The sequence below is a fragment of the Carcharhinus amblyrhynchos genome, chromosome X (genome assembly GCF_965287045.1).
Source record: "Carcharhinus amblyrhynchos chromosome X, sCarAmb.v2.hapA, whole genome shotgun sequence".
NCBI classification, from domain to species: Eukaryota; Metazoa; Chordata; class Chondrichthyes; order Carcharhiniformes; family Carcharhinidae; genus Carcharhinus; species Carcharhinus amblyrhynchos.
Genome location: NC_137359.1, coordinates 12,964,885 through 12,988,634, shown reverse-complemented (window position 1 = coordinate 12,988,634; position 23,750 = coordinate 12,964,885). Strand labels below are relative to the sequence as shown.

Genomic DNA, 23,750 nt, shown 5'->3' with positions numbered 1-23,750 from the left:
CATGCTTTTGGGTGGGTTTAAACTAATGGCAGGGGTATGTGAACCAGGAGATAATATCAGGGAGGAATACTGATGTATGCAGAATACTGGGAGAGCTAGATACCACTAGAGTCAGGAATAAGGTGGGGTCAGAGTAAGGGAGAAATGACTGAAGTCCAAATCAGGGTTACTGTGCATGTGTGTGAATGCATGGGGTGTCGTAAATAAGATTGGTGAGTTGCCGGCGCAGATGGCCACATGAAAATCTAATAATGTGGCTATTAGAGAGGCCAGGCTCAAAAAGAGCAGAACTGGAAGTTAAATATTCCTTGATACAAGGTTTCAGGAAGGATAGGAAAGGAAGTATGCGGGTTGGCATATTTATTAACAAGAACATTAGAGTGCTGGTGAGAGAGGATGTAAACACAGTAAGAAGTCTCACAACACCAGGTTAAAGTCCAACCAGTTTATTTGATAGTAATCCCACAAGCTTTCGGAAACGGTGTTCCTTTGTCAGGTGTGTGGAAGGTTCTGATCAGAGAAAGAATTAAACAGTGTGTGTCTTTATATGCCTTCCACACACCTGACAAAGGAACACCGTTTCTGAAAGCTTGCGGGATTACTATCAAATAAACTTGTTGGACTTAAACCTGGTGTGGTGAGACTTCTCACTGTGTATACCCGAGTCCAACGCCAGCATCTCTACATCAGAGAGGATGTCCCAGAGAGGTCAAGCTCCAAATCTGTTCAGCGGGAGCTAAGGAGCGAAGAAGATGCAATTACATTGGTGGCCTGTAGACTACAACTAGCAACTAGTGGGAATGATGCAGAGCAGTGGTTTCCCAACCTTTTCAGTAACATAGCACACCCACTTTACGTTAGGTGGGGACCCCTGCCGCCCGCCAGCAGGTTAGGTGGGGACCCCTGCCGCCCGCCAGCAGGTTAGGTGGGGACCCCTGCCGCCCGCCAGCAGGTTAGGTGGGGACCCCTGCCGCCCGCCAGCAGGTTAGGTGGGGACCCCACATTCTATTTTGGAGATTTAGAAGTTGACTTAGAAAGCTTTGAATTTCAGCAAGTAAATAAACAACAACAAAACCTGATCTTTTCAACAGAAACTTCTATACAAACAAACCGCCCAATGGTGATTTTACTCTTAATGCAAGCCAAATCCCCAGAGCTCAAAGCAGCAAGTTGATTGCTTGGGGGATCTGCCATCCTTTGATACAATTTGAATCATTAGAATTCAGCAAAAGATATCAAAATGAAGTGCAGAATGAACACAGACTGACAGAATACTACAGTGTAGAAGAGGCCCTTTGGCTATCGAGACTGCACCAATGCATGAAATGCCCTGACCTGCCCATCTAATCCCACTGGCCAGCAATTGTCCCATTGCCCTGAATGTTATGATGTACCAAGTACTCATCCACATACTTTTCAAAGGATGTGAGGCATCCCACCTCCACCAGTCTCCCAGGCAATGCGTTCCAGATCATCACCACCCACTGAGAAAAGAGTTTTTCACTAAATCTCCCACCCCTCACTTTTAACTTGTGTCCCTTCGTAACTGACCCTTCAACTAAGGGAACAGCTGCTCCCTGTCCACTCTGTCCATGTCTCTCATAATCTTGTACAGCTTGGTCAGGTTGCCCTTCAGTCTTCTCTGCTCCAGCGAAAACAACCCAAGCCTATCCAACCTCTCTTTATAACTTCACTGTTTCATCCCAGGCAGCATCCTGGTAAATCTCCTCTGCACCCACTCCAGTGCGTTCACGTCCTTCCTATAAAGTAGTGAACAGAACTGCACATAGTACTCCAGTACAATGTAAAGTTTGGATTTTCAGTGCGGCAAATACTTTAGGGACCAGTGGGTAAAAATATTCATCCTCATGATACAGAGGAAATATTGCAGCATGTAACATATGACGGAAAAGTCAATTCATGTTCGAAATTGATCCAGTGAATCTTAAATAATAAAAACCGAATTGCATAGAAAGAGTTGGGAAGTGAGCACCCAGCATTCTGTAACCATCAAACATTCATACCCAAATACGCACATTGGTGCGGAATCGTGCTATGTTTCTCTCATGGGCTCTGGGCGTGACATGTCTTTTTATTTTTGGAGTCCAAATTAACCAGCAAAGAATTGTAGACAATAATCCATCGTATTTTAACCAAATGAATTAACTTGAGTCTAAGAAGAAGGTGAGTAAATTACTGGACGGTTGTCTGTGCAGACTTTTTTTTGCCTGAATATTCCCACATCCAGGTGATGAGACTGAGAATCAGATTGTTAAAAATAATCTGTTTTTTGATTACTGTTTATTTATTGTTACTACTTATTTATTGATATTAAAAATTATTCATTATATAGAATAAGAGACCATTTCCAAAATGATCTGCATCCTACAAACAGACAAGGAATGCTGGTCATATTTTATAATTGTGCAGTTGGATTGTTTTTTGTCCAGTATAGGCTATTTAGGAGCTGCAGGCTGATATGAAGGAAATACCTCCCCAGTGGAGAACGCGAACAGGCTGGGAGAGTGGGCAAAGAAGTGGCAGATGGAATACAATGTGGAAAAATGTGAGGTTATGCACTTGGGAAGGAGGAACTATTTTCTAAGTAGGGAAATGCTTAGGAAATCAGAAGCACCTCTTCAAGGTTCAAGCATCTCTTAAGGTTAATGTGCAGATTCAGTCGGCAGTTAGGAAGGCAAATGCAATGCTAGCATTCGTGTCCAGAGGGCTAGAATAGGGATGTACTTCTGAGGCTGTATAAGACTCTGGTCAGACCCCATTTGGAATATTGTGAGCAGTTTTGAGTCCCGTAGTTTACCATTTATATAGATGATCTGGAGGAGGGAACCGAGTGTATGGTGTCGAAATTTGCTGATGACAACAAGATTGGTGGAACGGCAAATTGTGCGGAGGGTGTGGAGAGTCTGCAGAAGGATCTAGATAGGCTAGGCGAATGGGCCAGGAACTGGCAAATGGAATTTAATGTTGGCAAGTGCGAGGTGGTCCACTTTGGTAGGAATAATGGTAGGAAGGACTATTACTTACGTGGCGAAAAACTGCAGCAGGCGACGGTGCAGAGGGACCTCGGGGTCCTTGTGCATGAGTTGCAAAAACCCAGCCTGCAGGTGCAGCAGGTGGTCAGGAAGGCAAATGGGATGCTGGCCTTCATAGCGAAGGGGATTGAATATAAAAGTAGGGAGGTCTTGCTGCAGCTGTACAGGGCACTGGTGAGGCCGCAGCTGGAGTACTGTGTGCAGTTTTGGTCGCCGCACTTATGCAAGGATATTTTGGCCTTGGAGGGAGTGCAGAGGAGGTTTACTAGGCTGATGCCGGAGTTGAGGGGGTTGAGCTATGAGGAGAGGCTGAATAAACTAGGCTTGTACTTGTTAGAGTTTAGAAGAATGAGGGGAGATCTCATTGAGACATATAAGATGATGAATGGGATGGATAGGATAGAGGTGGAGAGACTCTTCCCGCTCAGAAAGGACAGTAGGACTAGGGGGCACAGCCTCAAGATAAAGGGGGGGCGGTTTAGAACGGAGTTGAGGAGGAACTTCTTCACTCAAAGGGTGGTGAATCTCTGGAATTCTCTGCCCGTTGAAGTGGTGGAGGCTGCCTCACAAAATATTTTTAAGACGCGGGTTGATGGGTTTTTGATAAGCGAGGGGATTAAGGGTTATGGGGAGAGGGCGGGAAAGTGGAACTGAGCCACGACAGATCAGCCATGATCTTATTGAACGGCAGGGCAGGCTCGAAGGGCTGGATGGCCTACTCCTGCTCCTATTTCTTATGTTCTTATGTTCTTATCTACGGAAGGATATGCTGGCCTTGGAAAGGGTCCAGAGGAGGTTCACAAGAATGATCCCTGGAATGAAGACGTTGCCATATGAGGAACGGTTGAGGACTCTGGGTCTGTACTCATTGGAATTTAGAAGGATGAGGGGGGATCTTATTGAAACTTACAGGATACTACAAGGCCTAGACAAGTGGATGTGGAGAGGATGTTTCCACTGGTAGGAAAAACTAGAACCAGAGGGCACAACCTCAGGCTAAAGGGGTGATCCTTTAAAACAGAGATGAGGAGGAATTTCTTCAGTCAGTGAGTGGTGAATCTATGGAACTCTTTGCCGCAGAAGTCTGTGGAGGCCAGGTCATTGAGTGTCTTTAAGGCAGAGAGAGAGGTTCTTGATTGATAAGGGGATCAGGGGCTGTGGGCAAAAGGCAAGAGAACGGGGATGAGAAAAATATTAGCCATGATTGAGTGGTGCAGCAGACTCGATGGGCCGAGTGGCCTAATTCTGTTTCTATGTCTTGTCTTATCAAACCTACGAAGCCACCCCAAGGTTTTGATCATAGTATTCCAGTCCACAGGATTTGGAGAGATGTTCACACGATTCCTAATAAACATGTCAAAATCACAATGCATTGGTTCACTCCAGTTTTGACGCAGGTCAGGCTCATCCCAGGTGTACCACAGATCTCTTGCTGTGGCCGGTTCAGTAGTTTTGAGTAGCCACCAAATCCTATTCTGTTGTTGGGATATGGCTCATAATCTTCCATTCTCCTATTATACTTTTTTGCTGTTCTCTCGCTTTCCTGTTGCATTCTGGGATATGGACCTGGCAGCCACATCCTTAGAAATACTGGAGGCAGCCCTGACACAGGCTGAAATCCTTTCTGGCTGCAGGCTGTTCCATAAGCCCCTGCTCGAGGAGAAAAGCTACCAGTCGCTCAGCGCCGTATCTTTTTTAAATGACTCGGAACGTGTCTTGCTGGGTTGGGGAGTACGGTGGGGACATTAGATTAAATGTGTGGATTATGTTCCAAAATGGATCGCCCTCATCTATAGCTGATTTTCTATTTAAAGACAGGGCTTAGTCTAACAAAATGTTCTCCTGATGTTTGATCTAAGGGATGGAATAGATCGCCATTGAGCTTGTTCTTTGCATTCAACAGACCAATCAGAGCAAGGATACTTTTTCCAGCATTTCTTATTGGCACATTTTGTATTTTGAAAATGTTATTTGAAAGTCAATTGGATAAATGTGATGGTACTGCTAAGACCTAAGACAAAATTTGAAAATCACATATGGAGGAATAAATTTGCAAGGGAATTATAGAGTAGTTATAATTATCCAAATGTAGACTGCGATGTAGTATATAAAGGGCAAAGAGAGATATAATGATCTGGAGGTGGGGCGAGCTGTTAACGCGCAAATAAGTGCGGCGTGCAGGAATGGGACGGCAGTAGTTATGGGGGATTTCAATCTGCATATTGATTGGTCGACCCATGTTGGACGAGGTGGGCTCGAGGAGGAGTTCTTGGAATGCTGCCGGGATAATTTCCTTGAACAGTGTGTGTTGGAGCCGACGAGGGAGCGAGCTATCTTGGATCTGGTGCTATGTAATGAGGCGGGTAGAATTAGGGACCTTGCGGTGAAGGATCCTCTTGGAGAGAGTGATCATTGTATGGTGGAGTTTCTGTTGCAGATGGAGGAGGAGAAAGTGGGTTCCCGGACACGCGTCCTTTGTTTGAATAGAGGGGAGTATGGTAGGATGAGAGAAGAATTGGCGAATGTGGACTGGGGGAGCGCGTTGGAAGGTAGGTCTGCTGAGGAGCAGTGGAGGATCTTTAAGGAGATCTTCCTTGGTGCTCAGCAGAAATTTATTCCGATGGTCAAAAAGGACCGTAGGAGGAGAGGTAATAAGCCGTGGATAACGAAGGAGGTGAAGGAAAGTGTTAAATTAAAAGCGGAGGAATTTAGAGTAGCTAAGAGTAGTGGGCGAGAAGAGGATTGGGAAAGGTTTAAATGTCAACAAAGATTGACAAAGAAGTTGATAAAGGAGGGTAGGAGAAGCTATGAAGCTGGGCTAGCACTTAATATAAAAAAGGATAGCAAGAGTTTTTATAAATATATAAAAAGGAAGAGGCTGGCTAGGGTGAACGTTGGTCCTTTCGAGGATGAGAAAGGGGACCTAGTGGTAGGGGATGGGGATATGGCTAAGGTCTTGAATAACTTTTTTGTTTCGGTCTTCACGGAGGAGGATGTGAATAATTTGCCGGGTGTTAGCGATGGAAAGGTGGTAGGACTGGAGGGTCTTAATGACATTACTGTTACTAGAGAGGTGGTGCTCGACAGACTGGAGGGGCTGATTGTGGACAAGTCGCCAGGACCGGATGGAATGCATCCGAGGGTTCTGAAAGAAATGTTGGAGGTTATAGTGGATGCCTTGGTGGTTATTTTCCAGACGTCACTGGATTCCGGGGAAGTGCCGGAAGATTGGAAAACGGCTAATGTTACGCCGTTGTTTAAGAAGGGTGCCAGGCAAAAGGCGGGGAATTATAGGCCGGTTAGTTTAACCTTTGTGATAGGTAAAATGTTAGAATCCGTCATTAAGGAGGAAATTGCGAGGCATCTTGAAGGGAATTGCTTGATAGGGCAGACGCAACACGGTTTCATTAAAGGGAAGTCGTGTCTGACAAATTTACTGGAGTTCTATGAGGATGTGTCTAGGGCAGTGGATAGAGGAGAGCCGGTGGATGTGGTCTTTCTGGATTTTCAGAAGGCGTTTGACAAAGTACCTCACAAGAGGTTATTGCAGAAGGTCAGGGGACATGGAGTTGGGGGTAGGGTGTTAGCGTGGATAGAGGATTGGTTGTCAAATAGGAGGCAGAGAGTGGGGGTCAATGGGTGCTATTCGGATTGGCGGTTGGTGACTAGTGGGGTGCCCCAGGGGTCGGTGCTGGGGCCTCAGCTATTTACCATTTATATAGATGATCTGGAGGAGGGAACCGAGTGTAGGGTGTCGAAATTTGCTGATGACACCAAGATTGGTGGAAAGGCAAATTGTGCGGAGGGTGTGGAGAGTCTGCAGAAGGATCTAGATAGGCTGGGCGAATGGGCCAGGAAATGGCAAATGGAATTTAATGTTGGCAAGTGTGAGGTGGTCCACTTTGGTAGGAAGAATGGTAGGAAGGACTATTACTTACGTGGCGAAAAACTGCAGCAGGCGACGGTGCAGAGGGACCTCAGGGTCCTTGTGCATGAGTCGCAAAAACCCAGCTTGCAGGTGCAGCAGGTGGTCAGGAAGGCGAATGGGATGCTGGCCTTCATAGCGAGGGGGATTGAATATAAAAGTAGGGAGGTCTTGCTGCAGCTGTATAGGGCATTGGTGAGGCTGCAGCTGGAGTACTGTGTGCAGTTTTGGGTGCCGCACCTGCGCAAGGATATTTTGGCCTTGGAGGGAGTGCAGAGGAGGTTTACTAGGCTGATGCCGGAGTTGAGGGGGTTGAGCTATGAGGAGAGGCTGAATAAACTAGGCTTGTACTTGTTAGAGTTTAGAAGAATGAGGGGAGATCTCATTGAGACGTATAAGATGATGAATGGGATGGATAGGATAGAGGTGGAGAGACTCTTCCCGCTCAAAAAAGACAGTAGGACTAGGGGGCACAGCCTCAAGATAAAGGGGGGGCGGTTTAGAACGGAGTTGAGGAGGAACTTCTTCACTCAAAGGGTGGTGAATCTCTGGAATTCTCTGCCCGTTGAAGTGGTGGAGGCTGCCTCGCTAAATATTTTTAAGAAGCGGGTTGATGGGTTCTTGATAAGAGAGGGGATTAAGGGTTATGGGGAGAGGGCGGGAAAGTGGAACTGAGCCACGACAGATCAGCCATGATCTTATTGAATGGCGGGGCAGGTTCGAAGGGCTAGATGGCCTACTCCTGCTCCTATTTCTTATGTTCTTATAAGAATTCCTGTAGTATATTCAGAGGAAGCCAACTTCAGTGGGGTAAAAATGGATATGACCAGATAAATTAGAATTATAGATTAGAAGGAAAAACTGCAGCCAGACAACAGGCTGCTTTTGAAGACAGAACTCTGGCACAGTAAAGATATTGCCATGAAGGGAAAGGTAGAGCTCCCTGGCTGATGAGTAACATTTGTGCCACATAACTGCTAGGCAATGACCATCTCCATCAAAAAAGATCAACCATTACCCCATGACATTTTGGCATTATTATTGCTGAAACCCCCACGCTCAACATCCTGGGGTTAGCGTTGACCAAAAACTGAACTAGACTAGCTATTTAAATACTGTGGCTACAGGAGCAGGTCAGAGAGCAAGAATTTTGCAGCGAATAATTCCCCTCCTGATTACCCCAAAGCCTGTCCGCAATCTTTTTTTTATTATTCATTTGTGGGACGTGGGCATCACTGGCTTGCCAGCACTTATTGCGCATTTCTAGTTGCCCAAGGGCAGTTTAGAGTCAACCACATTGTTGTGGCTCTGGAGTCACAGGTAGGCCAGACCGGGTAAGGACAGCAGAATTCCTTCCAGAAGTGAGGGGGTTAGCCTATGAAGAGAGATTGAATAGACTGGGTCTGTACTCATTAGAGTTTAGAAGGCTGAGGGGGGATCTTATAGAGACTTACAAGATAATGAAGGAGTTAGATAAGGTAGAGGTAGAGAGATTCTTCCCGCTTAGAAAGGATAGCAGAACTAGAGGGCACAGCCTCAAAATAAGGGGGGGGGAGGGGGCAGTTTAGATCGGAGTTGAGGAGGAACTTCTTCACTCAAAGGGTGGTGAATCTCTGGAATTCTCTGCCTGTTGAAGTGGTGGAGGCTACCTTGCTGAATATATTTAAGTCTTGGGTAGATAGGTTTCTGATAGACAAGGGAATTAAGCGTTATGGGGAGGAAGCGGGAAAGTGGAACTGATCCACTTCAGATCAGCCATGATCTTATTGAATGGCGGGGCAGGCTCGAAGGGCTAGATGGCCTGCTCCTATTTCTTATGTTCCCTCAGGTTTTTCCAACAATGGACAATGATTTCATGGTCATCAGTACATTCTTAATTCCACTAAGTCTCCCATAGACAAAGGGGGAAATAGGGTCAATTAGGGACCAAAAAGATGATCTGAGGCAGAAGACATAGTTGACAGATTAAATGAGTACTTTATATCTGCCTTTACTAAGGAAGATGATGCTACTCATGCCAATGTGAAAGAGGAGACAATACAGCATTTGGGCATTGGATAGGCTGCTTGTATTTACAAGTTGATAAGACAGAAGGGCTGGATTAAAAGCATCCAAGCGTACTGAGGGAAGTGAGAATGGAAATTGTGGAGGTACTGGCCATAATTTTCCATTCCTCGAACTTGGGGCTAGTGCCAAAGAACTGGACAATTATTCAGAAAAGTGTATAAAGATAGGCCCTACAACTACTGGATAGTCAGTTTAACTTTGGTAGTGGGAAACTTCTGGAAACAATAATTTGGGACAAAATTAATAGTCACATGGACAAATGTGGGCTAATTTAAGGAAAGTCAGCACAGATTTCTTTGGGAAAATTTTGTTTAACTAACTTGGAGTTTTTTTTTGAAGAGATGACAGAGGGTTGATGAGGATAATGCTGTTAAGGACAGAGGGTTGATGAGGATATTGCTGTTAAGGCATTTGGTACACTGCTGCACAACAGACTTCAGGAAAGTTATAGCTCATGCAATAAAAGGGACAGTAGCATATTGATACAGAATTGGCTGAGTGATAGGAAACGGAAAATAGTCATTGATAACGTTTTTTGGGTTGGAGAAAAGTTTGTAGTGGAGTTCCCATAGGGGTTAGCTTTTCCTGATGTATATTATTCATGACTTGGATCTTAATGTCAGTTCATAATTTCAGAATATGCGGATGATATGAAACTTAGAAGTTTGGAACTTTGAGGAGGGTAGTGTAGAACTTCAAAAGGACTTGTCTGAAAAGGACAAATGCCCTGGATTATGGGGAGAACCATAACCATGGCAGTCACGGGCATTCGGCCTCTGATCTTTGGGTAAGCGTTCTCCAAGGTGGCCTTCACGACAGCGCAGAGTCACCTGAGCAGAGACTGATAGCCAAGTTGTGCACACATGAGGTCGGCCTCAACCGGAATCTTGGGTTCGTGTTGCACTATCTGTAACCCCCACGACTTGCCTGGACTTGCAAAATCTCACTAACTGTCCTGTCTAGAGACAATAGACATCTGTTTAAACTGTGCTTAATGCTCTCTCCACTCACATTGTCTGTACCTTTTAAGACTTGATTATCTGTAAAGACTCACATTCCAACCATTATTTTGTAAATTGAGTTTGTGTCTTTATATGCCCTGTTTGTGACTAGAACTCCCACTTACCTAACGAAGAGACAACACTCTGAAAGCTAGTGGCTTTTGCTACCACATAAACCTGTTGGACTTTAACCTGGTGTTGTGAGACTTATTATTATGGGGAGAAGCCAGGAGAATGGCCCTAAGTGAATGCTCATTTGGAGAGCTGGTGCAGACATGATGGGCTGAATAGCGGCATGCGCTCTGACAATAGGTGATAGATACGAAAATATCGTTTATTAAATTTAAATTAAATGGGAGGAGTTTGTTGACATTAATAACAATTATTTGGGTCGAGTGTTTTATTTTTGCTTCCAATCTGAAGATTTTCATTCGATTTTAGAAATGAATATAAAATTGCTTCTAGAAATGGGAACTGTAGTTGAGTTCGATTTGAGCAACGGTTTCCAATCAGTCCTTTTGTTTCATTGGTACGAGCTGCTTTTGTGTCCCTAGCATTTTAGTCCATCGGCATGTGTTCTACTTTTCGGTTTCACTTTTCACGACATGTAGGTTTCTGTGTTACTTTTGTTTTTACATGTTTGGTTCAGCAGCTAGTAAAGTAGGTCTTTCTCGAAAGTGTAGCTTGATGTGTTTAAATAATTTCGGGATGCGCCTGAGAACCTTCCCAATTCTAGTTTGAAACGGATGGGATTTCTTGTAGGAACTGGACGTTTAATTTTATTATTTTCGCTATGTGTATCTGCAAGTTCTGTTATTAAACTAAACAATTAAGCTGGTCATTATAGACATCCACATCTTTTTTGCTAAAAATAAATATTTGTGTTTTGTTCGAATCTGTGCCTAAACTGGAACTGGTGTTTGGGGGTTACTGTTTCCAACCGGAACGGAAGTGATGACGTTTCCGTTGCTCCGGTGGATGTTTTTGGTTCTCTTCACTTTTCCTTTTTTTTGGTTTCTTTATTTTTTTGTCGGTTTTGATCGAGTTGGCCAGTTGTTTAATTTTTCCCCTTCCCACTTGGATTTTGTTTGATGTTTGTGACTACTTTGTAACAGGAAGCAGTGAGACCGAAGCCGGAGATAGTGAGGAGTGGCCGGGGCCCGAGCAGGAGCCTGCTGCCCGAGGCCAATGTCGGTCATAAAGCTTTCTGTACGAGGAATGGGATCAGCCATGCAGTGGGGAATTTCCGCCGGGATCTGTGAAGTGTGGAAGGTACAGGGCAAGCAATAAGGTATTTTTTTTCATTGGCATAAATTGCAGCCCGCCAAATCTGCAATATGTTAAATGGAAGTCAATATAGATCATTTAAAAAAAACCTATGTTTGGAGAATCGAGCTCGGAACGCTGCCTCCAGTTAATGAAGTCAAATTTTCATGCTGTAAATTCTGAGAAAACTATGTACTTTAAAGCTGTAATTTGAATCAGAAGAAGGTAGGAAAATCGTGAGCAGCTCGAGAGTTTTACTTACTTCATGTCGGCCTTCACAAACCCAAATAAGATCGGGTCAGTTACTTGTGTGACCTTTTGTTTCAGTTGGTGCAATTTGAATGTGTTAGGTTTTAGAAATGATTACTGTGTTTAACTTATATATTCAAAGATAGTTTCACACGACGTATTTTGCACGGAAGTGCAGGAGTGTGTTGTGAGTGGTCTGCAAAGTGGGCATCTTTTTGTGGCGGCAAAAGCTGTGTCGTGTGCGTGAGCGAGGAGTTTTTGTGTGTTGGGACGGTACAATGTTGCACGCTGTACACTGTTCGTTTGGTGACGTGAACTGCTGTTTTTCTCGGTTCGGTAAAATTTAATTTTGCAAGAATTAGCTTAACTTAAGCATTCGGTTAGAAATTAGGTGGTTCGTGTAAATGGAGTTATATGTAGGGTTAAAAGATACAGAAGTGTGATTTTAAAAATCTTGCATTTTTCTCTAAACAATGTCGAAAGAAGACAGCTTGTGTTGCATATGAAAATATTTCAGCATTTAAAGGGCAATTCTTGGTTTACTCTTTCTTTAAGTAATAATATATGCACCTCATTCAAAATACTTACCTGTCCTTGCGTTTACAGTGGTGTTTGAATTTAATTTCAGGTGTTGCATGTCGTTCTCACTTGCATGTAAACAGATTTCAGTTGCTTTCTGAAGCTGAATTGCAAGTATAGTTGTATGCATGTGCGCAAGATACTTAGGTTTTGCTTGGTATGTGGACTTTTAATATAGATTAAAGCAAAGAGTAGATCTGGTGATATTTTGGCTGTGCTTTTTCTGTCAGCTTCGTAGCTTATGGTATGATTAAAATGTAAAATTGCAACAATTCCCATTATATGCAATGGACTGTTAAACTTAATATTTATGTCAAGGGCAGTGATGATGTAAAAGTGCATAGGCACCACATGCTTAGAATCATAGAAATCATAAAACACTACAGTGCAGAAGGAGGCCATTTGGCCCATCGAGTCTGCACCGACCACAATCCCACCCAGGCCCCCCTCCATATCCCTATATACTTACCCGCTAATCCCTCTAACCTACGCATCTCAGGACTCTAAGGGGCAATTTTTTTAGCATGGCCAATCAACCTAACCCGCACATCTTTGGACTGTTTGCCTTTTCTGAAAATGGAGCACACACCATAATGAAGAGGAAGCTTATATTTATGTTTATTATTTAATTCTAGTGCCATACAAGGCTGCATGTTGGGTAATGACAATCTACTCAGTTAAAATTTTCAGGATTCTACTTATTAGTGCTTTCATTCAAGAGGATTGAAATACTGAACCTACGGTCACTTTGATCTTTTGTATGTCTGTGTCTTTTACTGAAACTGGTACTTGCAAAAGATATGAACAGAAAAAAATGAATTCATTTATTTTGCCTCATAGTAAATGATTGTGGATTCAGCAATTAATATTATTACATGTTCAGTAATGTCTCCAAAGTAAATTCTAATCATTGTTGGTGAACTGATGATGGAATAATAGGAGTTCATCTGGTTGTTTAAAAATTCTGTAATGTATGAAGAATTCAGCTGTTTGAGTGCAGTTGCCCTAATTGAACTGGGTTCTCTCAGAAGGGCAGATGCAGACTAAATTTGTTTTCTCCCTGCCTTGTGGGAATGAGCAGTGTACTTGTCTACAAGAATGAAGATGTTGCTGTAAAGACAGTATGTGCATTTTCAATAAAGATAGGGTTCAGGGGCAAGAGCCCTGCTTAGCCCCCCTTTTACCCCTATATCTGCCATGAAACTCATTTACTCATTGAGTTATCAGGGTTGACTAGTTTGTTTTCACTTTATTTTTTAAGAATGCATCTGAATCGCTCTTGGAAGGGTTAGCTTTCAATTGAATCAAGCTACTGTTAGAACTGCCTCACTTCTACCCGTGGAGAGAAGTGTATGTGGTTACAATTGTGATAACTAAGAGGTTTTGGGTAAATATGGAGAAACAGGATGCATATTGAACAATATAGAAGTTACAGAATTCAGCTGGTTTTGGTCAGTTTTATGCTCCACATAAGCTTGCTTCCATCTAACTCCATAGTCATTCCCATAACCTTTTATTTTTCTCCCTCATTTACTTGCCTAGCTTCACCTAAAATGTATCTGCTATTTGCGACACTACTCCTTGTGGGTAGCAAGTTCACATTCTAACCACTTTCTGGGTCAAAAAAAAGTTTCTTTTGAATTTTTTGTTGGGCTTATTATGACTATCTTATAATTTTTGGCTGCTAATTTTGAACTCCCCACAAGTGGAAATGTCATGTAAATGCGCGCGTGTGAAAGATTTTTAAGCTGTTACCCAATTTCACATGTTGAATAGTTTTTAAAGGCATAGAATCGGTACAGTGTCGAAGGAGGCCATTCAGCCCATTGAATCCGCAGCAACTGTCCAGCAGAGTGTGTTACCCAGACCCTATCCCCATAACCCCATGCATTTACCCCACTAATTCCCCCTGATCTACACATCTTTAGACACTAAAGGGCAATTTAGCAAGGCCAATCCGCCTAACGTGCACATCTTTGAACTGTGGGAGCACCTGGAGGAAATCCGCACAGACACGGAGAATATGCAAATGCCGTTGTCACCCAAGGCCGGAATCAAACCCGGGTCCCTGGCATCATGAGGCAGCAGTGCTGACCACCGTGCCACCATGTGTGCCCTTTTCATAGAATCTTAGAATCCTACAGTGCAGAAGGAGACTATTTGGCTCATCGAGCCTGCACTGACAACCATCGCATCCTGGCCCTATCCTCATAACCCCATTTATTTACCCTGTTAATCCCCCTAAGGGTAATTTAGCTTGGTCGATCAACCTAATCTACACATCTTTTCTAAAGGGTTTTGAAAATGATATCCCAATTAAGTACCGTTTTTTTTTGTTGCTCATAAAGGTGAGTCTAAGCGTAGCTATGTTAAATATTTTTGCCTTTGTGAATCTGATGTCAGCATCAAGCACTCCCAGGTCAGCCCCCAAACAGTCCCAACTATGCTGGTATGATATTTATATTAACTGTACCAACCATCCTTGTCACCTTTGAGTGAGACTGCAACATGGTGTTGGATCATGGAAAACTTCTTGTATGGACTTATGCCTGGTATAATTCTCCCTAAATTCATTTAACATAGCTTACAGCTAGCAGAGAGAGGAGACTTTGAATGAGTCATTCTGGAGTGAATTTGAAATGAAATCCCGAACATGCAACACTTGTCTAAATGTTTTGTATCAAACCAGATCCCTAATAGAAAATTATTTTATGTATAGAATACTTTTGATTTCTTGCAAACAACACAATTTTTCAAGTGTGCATGTTATGATTCAGAATGGAGTTGAAAGTAGGGAGAGATTTCGGAAGCTTTTTAGTTGTGCTACCCAAATGCTTATTTTTAATTGTAAACTGCTAATTAGCAGACAAAGACTTTGGTACTTTAGGCAGACAGTGCACTTCCCTGAACTGTTATGTTGAAGATGTTTTGTACTAGTTTCAGTCAAAGATAATTCTCAAACCGTTCCTCAATTTCATGAATCTCAATTGCTGTCTGTTAAATTTTGCTGTAATCAATTTTAAAACAGGCCTTCAAATCTTATTTTTTGACTGTTGATAGTGAAGCAAATTGTAAACTGCATATAAATAATCTGCAATGAGAGAAAATTTCCTATTTACTGTTTAGTCACATTTTAAATACAAGGATAAAACACATTTAAGGTTTAACTGCAAATAGTGAACAGGAGAAATGGCCATTCTGTGCAAGTTTGATTAAACTATTTGGACTACTCTGTTTTTGATGAATCAATTGATTTCTATTTTTCTCACCAAAATATGCCCATTAATATTTTGATAACCAAAAGTCGTCTTTTTTGGGTGATTATCATACTTTGCCCTCTTTTATCAGAGAAAGTAAGTTACATTGCAACACACTTTTGAAAGAAGCTGTTTGTTGAGCATTATGTATCGCTTGGTCATTTTCCTATTTATAACCTTGACACATGAAGCAGCGCCATCTACCACATCCACAAGAAGAGCCAGCTTATGTTATGTAGAACTGCTTTGAGGTTACATGTGTGTTGAATCATGTCTTGAGCTGAAATGACTCTGGAGCTTCCCTGGGGGGTTTGTACAAGCCAGAAATGTGGAAATTGCAGTTTTTGGGAACTTTGCAGCAATTTTTGAACTCGGGAGAAGTGACAAGATGGACCAACCAAGAGGACCAAATGCATTAAAAATTTGAGAAGTGTCCTAAGATCCTGCACTTTGGTCATTTTTAATGGTATTAATAATCTTTGAACTGTTAATGGCAAAAATAAACCGCGCGATCTCCTAATGTAATTCCTGCTCTTCAAAATCAAGTAATACTGCATTTTGTTTGTTTGAAAAAGTTCTCCTGAACTGTGAACCTTTTCTGGTAAAGGCTATGATGTATACAAGGATAGTTTTTAAATAGTATTGGACCAGCTATTGGCGAACTATGCCAGCTCCTCACTATGATGCTCTGTATCACAACATGTTGGAATGCATGTGTGCAGTACAGAAAGATGACAACTATAGATGAATGGAGCCACTTGACACATTTAGCTCACCCTACCTTAAAGGTCAAAGGTCCCTATCCATCATAACATCTAACTGATTTCAAGTTATTGCTTAACTCTCTTGGAAGACTGGTCCAGTTATTGATCATTCCATGAGGTGCTTCCTGACATCACTCTATTGTCTGTTTACCAGTTTGTATTTATTTCCCCTTGTCCTGCTTTTGTGGTTTAGAACAACAGCTCATGCTCTGATATTTGGGATCAACCTTGTGGCTGTTCTGTACCATCACCTGGACTTTATTATTTCCCTTGGAGTAGGCAATTTAGTAACTTGCGCCTGCTCTGCCATTTAATACAATCATGGCTGATCTCATCTCAACCTCAACTCCACTTAGCTGCATGATCACCATAGATCTTCAAACCATTACTAGTTAAAAATTTGTCCATCTTTTCCTTAAGTCCTGGCATTCACCCCACTCTAGGGAAGTGAATTTCACAGACTCACAGCCCTTTGAGAGAAGAAATTTCTCTTCTGTTTTTAAAGTCTGCCACCCCTTATCCTAAAAATATGACCTCCTGTTCTAGATTGCCCTATAAGAGGAAACATCCTTTCCATGTCTGCTTTGTCATTCCCATGTACGCAGCAAATAGATCGCCCCTTATTCAACTCCAAGGAGTATCGGCCTAAACTGCCCAATATCTCTGCATATGATAAACCTCTCATCTCTTGAATCAATCCAGTGAACCTCCTCTAAACCACCTCCAAGAGGACCAAAGCTGTACACAATATTCTAAGTGTAGTCTCAATGCTTTGTCCAGTAGCAGCAACATTCACCATTTTTATATTCTATTCCTTTAGCAGTAAATGTCAAGATTTCTTTTACCTTCCTTAGTACCTGCTGTACCTGCATACTAGTTTTCTGCAATTCATGCATGAGAACACCCGGATTCTTCTGCACTGAAGCACTCTGAAGTTTCTTTCAATTTAGATAATTTGTCTTTGGACTCTTCCTACTAAAATGGATAGCCTCACTTTTCCACGTTAAACTCCATCTGCCAAATTTTGCCCAATTAACTTAACCTATCCGTATCTATTTGTAAATTATTGCATTATCGCAACTGTCTCACCTATTTTAGGGTCATCTGCAAATTTGTCTCTCTGGTACCTACTATCCCTGCATCCAAGTCATTAATATAGATTGTAAATAGTTAGGGCCCCAAGGACCGAACCCTGTGGTACCCCACTAGTTACATCTAGCCAACCTGAAAAAATCCCATTTATCCCAACTCTCTGCTTTTTTTGGTTAGCCTATTCTCTATCCAAACTAATCAACTGCCTGAATCTCATGTGAACTAAGTTGTGCATTAAGCTTTTGTATAGCACCTTATCAAATGCCTTCTGGAAGTCCAGGTGTACACCATTATCCACCTTGCTTGTTACATCTTCATAAGAACATAAGAAGTAGGAGCTGGAGTAGGCCATCTAGCCCCTCGAGCCTGCCCCGTCATTCAATAAGATCATGGCTGCTCTGAAAATAGTTCAGTTCCATTTACCCGCCTGCTCCCCATAACCCTTAATTTCCTTACTGATCAGAAATCTATCTACCTGTGACTTAAACATATTCAACGAGGTAGCCTCCACCACTTCAATGGACAGAGAATTCCAGAGATTCACTACCCTCTGAGAGAAGTTGTTCCTCCTCAACTCTGTTCTAAACTGACCCCCTTATTTAGATGCTGTGTCTTCTAGTTCTTGTTTCCATTCTAAGTGAAAAGAATCTCTCTACCTCTATCCTATCTAGCCCCTTCATTATTTTATATGTCTCTATAAGATCCCCCCCCTCAGCCTTCTAAATTCCAACGAGTACAGGCCCAATCTACTCAATCTCTCCTCATAAGCTAACCCCCTCATCTCTGGTATCAACCTGGTGAACCTTCTCTGTACTCCCTCTGACGCCAGTATATCCTTTCGCAAATGAGGGGACCAAAATTACACACAGTCCTCTAGTTGTGGCCTCACCAGTACCTTGTACAATTGCAGCAAGACCTCCCTGCTTTTATATTCCGTCCCCCTTGCGATAAAGACCAACATTCCATTTGCCTTCTTGATCACCTGCAAACTGAGTTTTTGCGATTCATGCACAAGCACCCCCAGGTCCCTCTGCACAGTAGCATGTAAGTTTTCACTGTTTAAATAATAATAGCCCATTTTACTATTATTCCTTCCAAAGTGGATAACCTCACACTTGCCAGCGTTATACACCATCTGCCACATCCTCGACCACTCACTCAGCCTATCCAAATCTCTCTGCAGACTTTCCACATTCTCCACGCAATTTGCTTTCCCACTCATCTTTGTGTCATCAGCAAACTTTGTTACCCTACACTCGGTCCCCTCCAGATCGTCTGTGAATATGGTAAACAGTTGAGGCCCCAGCACTGATCCCTGCGGCACGCCACTAGTCACCAACTGCCAACCAGAAAAGTACCCATTTATTCCAACTCTCTGCTTCCTGTTAGATAGTCAATCCACACTAACACTTTACCCCCAACTCTGTGTACCTTAATCTTCTGCAGCAACCTTTTGCGAGGCACCTTATCAAACACCTTCTGGAAATCTAAAAACACACATGGTTCCCCTCTGTCTACCGCACTCGTTATATCTTCATAAAAATCCAGTAAATTAGTCAAACACGACTTTCCCTTCATGAATCCATGCTGTGTCTGCTTGATCGAACCACTCTTTTCCAGGTGTCCTGTTATTTCTTCTTTAATGATGGATTCCAGCATTTTCCCAACTACGGACGTTAAGCTAACTGGCCTTTTGTCTACTTCCTTTTTTAAACAGCGGCATCACATTAGCTGTTTTCCAATCAGCCGGCACTTCCCCAGAGTGATAAATTACTACTAACGCATCTGCTATTACTTCTGCCGTTTCTTTCAGTACCCTGGGATGCATTCCATCCGGGCCCGGGGACTTGTCTACCTTTAGTCCCATTAGTCTACAAAGCACTATCTCTTTAGTAATAGTAATTGTTTTAAGGACCTCACCCTTGACAGTCCCACGACCATTAATGTTCAGTAAACTATTTGTGTCCTCTACCGTGAAGACCGACACAAAAAACTTGCTTAAGACCTCAGCCATTTCCTTGTTTCCCATTTATTAAATCCCCCTTCTCGTCTTCTAAGGGTCCAACATTTACTTTAGCCACTCTTTTCCTTTTTATATATTTGTAAAAACTTTTCAGTTTTTATATTTTGCGCTAATTTAGTTTCATAATCTATTTTTCCTTTCTTTATCGCTTTCTTAGTCGTTCTTTGTTGCTTTTTAAAGCTTTCCCAATCTTTTAATTCCCCACTAGTTTTGGCCACTGTGTACACATCAGTTTTTAACTTAATACTCCTTTATTTCCTTAGTTATCCACGGCTGGTTATCCCTTTTCTTACATTCTTTCTTTATCACCGGAATATATTTTTGCCGTGTACTGAGAAAAATCTCCTTAAAAATCCTCAGCTGTCCTACCAACTAGTCTGCGCTCCCAGTCTACGTTAGCCAATTCTGCCCTCATCCTATCATACTCCCCTCTGCTCAAGCAGAGGACACTGAGGTGGTCCACTTTGGTAGGAAGAATGGTAGGAAGGACTATTACTTACGTGGCGAAAAACTGCAGCAGGCGACGGTGCAGAGGGACCTCGGGGTCCTTGTGCATGAGTCGCAAAAACCCAGCTTGCAGGTGCAGCAGGTGGTCAGGAAGGCGAATGGGATGCTGGCCTTCATAGCGAGGGGGATTGAATATAAAAGTAGGGAAGTCTCGCTGCAGCTGTATAGGGCATTGGTGAGGACGCAGCTGGAGTACTGTGTGCAGTTTTGGGCGCCGCACCTGCGCAAAGATATTTTGGCCTTGGAGGGAGTGCGGAGGAGGTTTACTGGGCTGATACCGGAGTTGAGGGGATTGAGCTATGAGGAGAGGCTGAATAAACTAGGCTTGTACTCGTTAGAGTTTAGAAGAATGAGGGGAGATCTCATTGAGACGTATAAGATGATGAATGGGATGGATAGGATAGAGGTGGAGAGACTCTTCCCGCCCAAAAAAGACAGTAGGACTAGGGGGCACAGCCTTAAGCTAAAGGGGGGGTGCGGTTTAGAACGGAGTTGAGGAGGACCTTCTTCACTCAAAGGGTGGTGAATCTCTGGAATTCTCTGCCCGTTGAAGTGGTGGAGGCTGCCTCGCTAAATATTTTTAAGAAGCGGGTTGATGGGTTTTTGATAAGAGAGGGGATTAAGGGTTATGGGGAGAGGGCGGGAAAGTGGAACTGAGCCACGACAGATCAGCCATGATCTTATTGAATGGCGGGGCAGGCTCAAGGGGCTAGATGGCCTACTCCTGCTCCTATTTCTTATGTTCTTATGTTCTTATCTGTATTAGAAATTCAACCGTATTGTGATCACTCATCCCAAGAGGATCCCTCACAAGAAGATCTTTAATTCTACCTGTCTCATTACACGGGACCAGGTCCAAGATAACTCCCTCCCTTGTAGGTTCTGTAACATACCGTTCGAGGAAACTATCCTGACAACATTCTAAAGAACTCTTCCTCAAGTCCACCGCGTCCGACTTGAGTCAACCAATCAATATGCAGGTTAAAATCCCCCATGATTATTGCCGTTCTGTTTTTGCACACATCCATTATTTGCTTGTTTATAGCCCGCCCCACCTCCAAAGTTATTATTTGGGGCCTATAGATCATGCCCAGCAGTGACTTTCTCCCCTCCACCCACAACAATTCCACATTTTGTTCCTTAGAGCCAATATTGCCTCTCACTACCGCCCTGATGTTATCTTTAATTAACAGAGCCACCCCACCTCCTTTTCCTTCCTGTCTATCCTTCTGAAATGTCTGATACCCCTGGATATTCAGTTCCCAGTCCCAGTCACCCTGATTCGCCAGGACTCTGGTCCCAGCACGATTCAGACGAAGACCATCCCATCTTCCCCAATACTGGTGCCAATGTCCCATGAATTCAAATAAGAACATAAGAAATAAGAGCAGGAGTAGGCCATCTAGCCCTTTGAGCCTGCCCCGCCATTCAATAAGATCATGGCTGATCTGTCGTGTCTCAGTTCCACCTTCCCGCCCTCTCCCCATAACCCTTAATCCCCTTGCCTATCAAAAACCTGTCAACCCGCGTCTTAAATATATTTAGCGAGGCAGCCTCCACCACTTCAACGGGCAGAGAATTCCAGAGATTCACCACCCTTTGAGTGAAGAAGTTCCTCCTCAACTCTGTTCTAAACCGTTCCCCCTTTATCTTGAGGCTGTGCCCTCTAGTCCTACTGTCCTTTCTGAGCGGGAAGAGCCTCTCCACCTCTATCCTATCCATCCCATTCATCATCTTGTATGTCTCAATGAGATCTCCCCTCATTCTTCTAAACTCTAACGAGTACAAGCCTAGTTTATTCAGCCTCTCCTCATAGCTCAACCCTGTCAACTCCGGTATCAGCCTAGTAAACCTCCTCTGCACTCCCTCCAAGGCCAAAATATCCTTGCGTAAGTGCAGTGACCAAAACTGCATGCAGTACTCCAGCTGCGGCCTCACCAGTGCCCTGTACAGTTGCAGCAAGACCTCCCTACTTTTATATTCAATCCCCCTCGCTATGAAGGCCAGCATCCCATTAGCCTTCCTGACCACCTGCTGCACCTGCAGGCTGGGTTTTTGCAACTCATGCACAAGGACCCCGAGGTCCCTCTGCACCGTCGCCTGCTGCAGTTTTTCGCCCCGTAAGTAATAGTCCTTCCTACCATTATTCCTACCAAAGTGGACAACTTCACTCTTGCCAACATTAAATTCCATTTGCCAGTTCCTGGCCCATTCGCCCAGCCTATCTAGATCCTTCTGCAGACTCTCCACACAATTTGCCGTTCCACCAATCTTGGTGTCATCAGCAAATTTTGACACCATACACTCGGTTCCCTCCTCCAGATCATCTATATAAATGGTAAATAGCTGAGGCCTCAGCACCGACCCCTGGGGCACTCCACTAGTCACCAACCGCCAATCCGAATAGCACCCATTGACCCCCACTCTCTGCCTCCTATTTGACAGCCAATCCTCTATCCACGCTAACACCCTATCCCCCAACTCCATGCCCCCTGACCTTCTGTAATAACCTCTTGTGCGGCACCTTATCAAACGCCTTCTGAAAATCAAGAAACACCACATCCACCGGCTCTCCTCTATCCACCGCCCTAGACACATCCTCATAGAACTCCAATAAATTCGTCAGACACGACTTCCCCTTAACGAAACCGTGCTGCGTCTGCTCTATCAAACAATTCTCCTCAAGATGCCTCGCTATTTTCTCCTTGATGACGGATTCTAACATTTTACCTACAACAGACGTTAAACTAACTGGCCTATAATTCCCTGCCTTTTGCCTGCCACTTTTCTTAAACAACGGTGTTACATTAGCCGTTTTCCAATCTTCCGGCACTTCCCCGGAATCCATTCCTCCCACACCAATCTTTGAGCCACGCATTCACCCTTTCCTTAATCTTATTGACCCTGTGCCAATTTGCTCGTGACTCAGGTAGTAATCCAGAGATTACCACCGTGTTGGCTCTGCTTTTTAATTTGACTCCTAGCTTTTCATACTCCCTCTGCAGAACCTTTGTTCCTGTTCTACCTGTGTCATTGGCACCTACGTGGACCACGACAACTGGATTCTTACCCTCCCACTCCAAGTTCCTCTGCAGCCCAGATGAGAGATCCTGGACCCGAGCACCAGGCAGGCAACACAGCCTTCAGGATTCTCGATCCTGGTCACAAAGAACAGTGTCAGTGGCCCTAACTACACTCTCCCCAACTACCACTACATTTCTTTTAAGAATTCTTCAAAGAATTCTAGCAAATTCGACAAACGTGATCTACCCTTCATGAAACCATGCTGACTCTGATGGATTGCACTTTGAGTTTGTAAATGTCCTGTTATGACTTTTTTTATAATGAATTCTAACAATTTTCCAATGACAGATGTTAATTGGCTTATAACTTCCTACATTTTGCTTCCCTCCCTTTTTGAATAATGGTTCTGGTGGATTGGGAATATTAGCATTTTCCCGATCCACCAGAACCATTCCTACATCCAGGGAATTTTGAAATATTGTAGCCAATGGATCCACTTCTCCAATGCCACTTCCTTTAAGACCCTAGGATATAGGCTGTCAGGCCCCGGGTAGTTGCCTGCCTTCAATCCTAATAGTTCATTCAGTACTTTTTCCCTCATGATTGTTCTAAGTTCCTCCCTTTTTATAACCGCCTGCATTTTCTGCTACGATTGGGATGGTACTTGTGTCCTCCATTGTGAAAACTGAGGCAAAATATTTGATTTAGTGTCCCAGCCATTTCTGCATTCCCCACTATTAACTCACCTGCCTTATCTTCCATCTTTGTGTTACGCACTAACTGCAGTAATTAATAGGTGGCATGACCAGACTACTGTGGCATTTCAACGTGACAACCTTAGACTTGTAGCACTGGATTTGGTTTAGGGCAGTGAGACTGCCACTGAAGCACAGGTTGGGGCACTTGTCAATTATATGCACCATGGTTTTCACTGGGCTGAGTC

General features: G+C 43.4%; 1 protein-coding gene across 6 annotated transcripts in view; it reads left to right on the top strand.

Annotated features, from left to right (window-relative positions):
* The window catches only part of kmt2d (lysine (K)-specific methyltransferase 2D), a 230,807-nt gene that overhangs the window by 37,745 nt on the left and 169,312 nt on the right, over window positions 1-23,750 (top strand). The window contains exon 1 of one of the 6 annotated variants that reach the window (XM_080217860.1): window positions 11,033-11,337. The exons of the other annotated variants lie outside the window; for them this stretch is intronic. The gene's annotated coding sequence lies outside the window, so the exon portion shown is untranslated. Of the gene's footprint in view, window positions 1-11,032; window positions 11,338-23,750 lie in introns of those variants that run through there. 6 annotated transcript variants of the gene reach the window in all.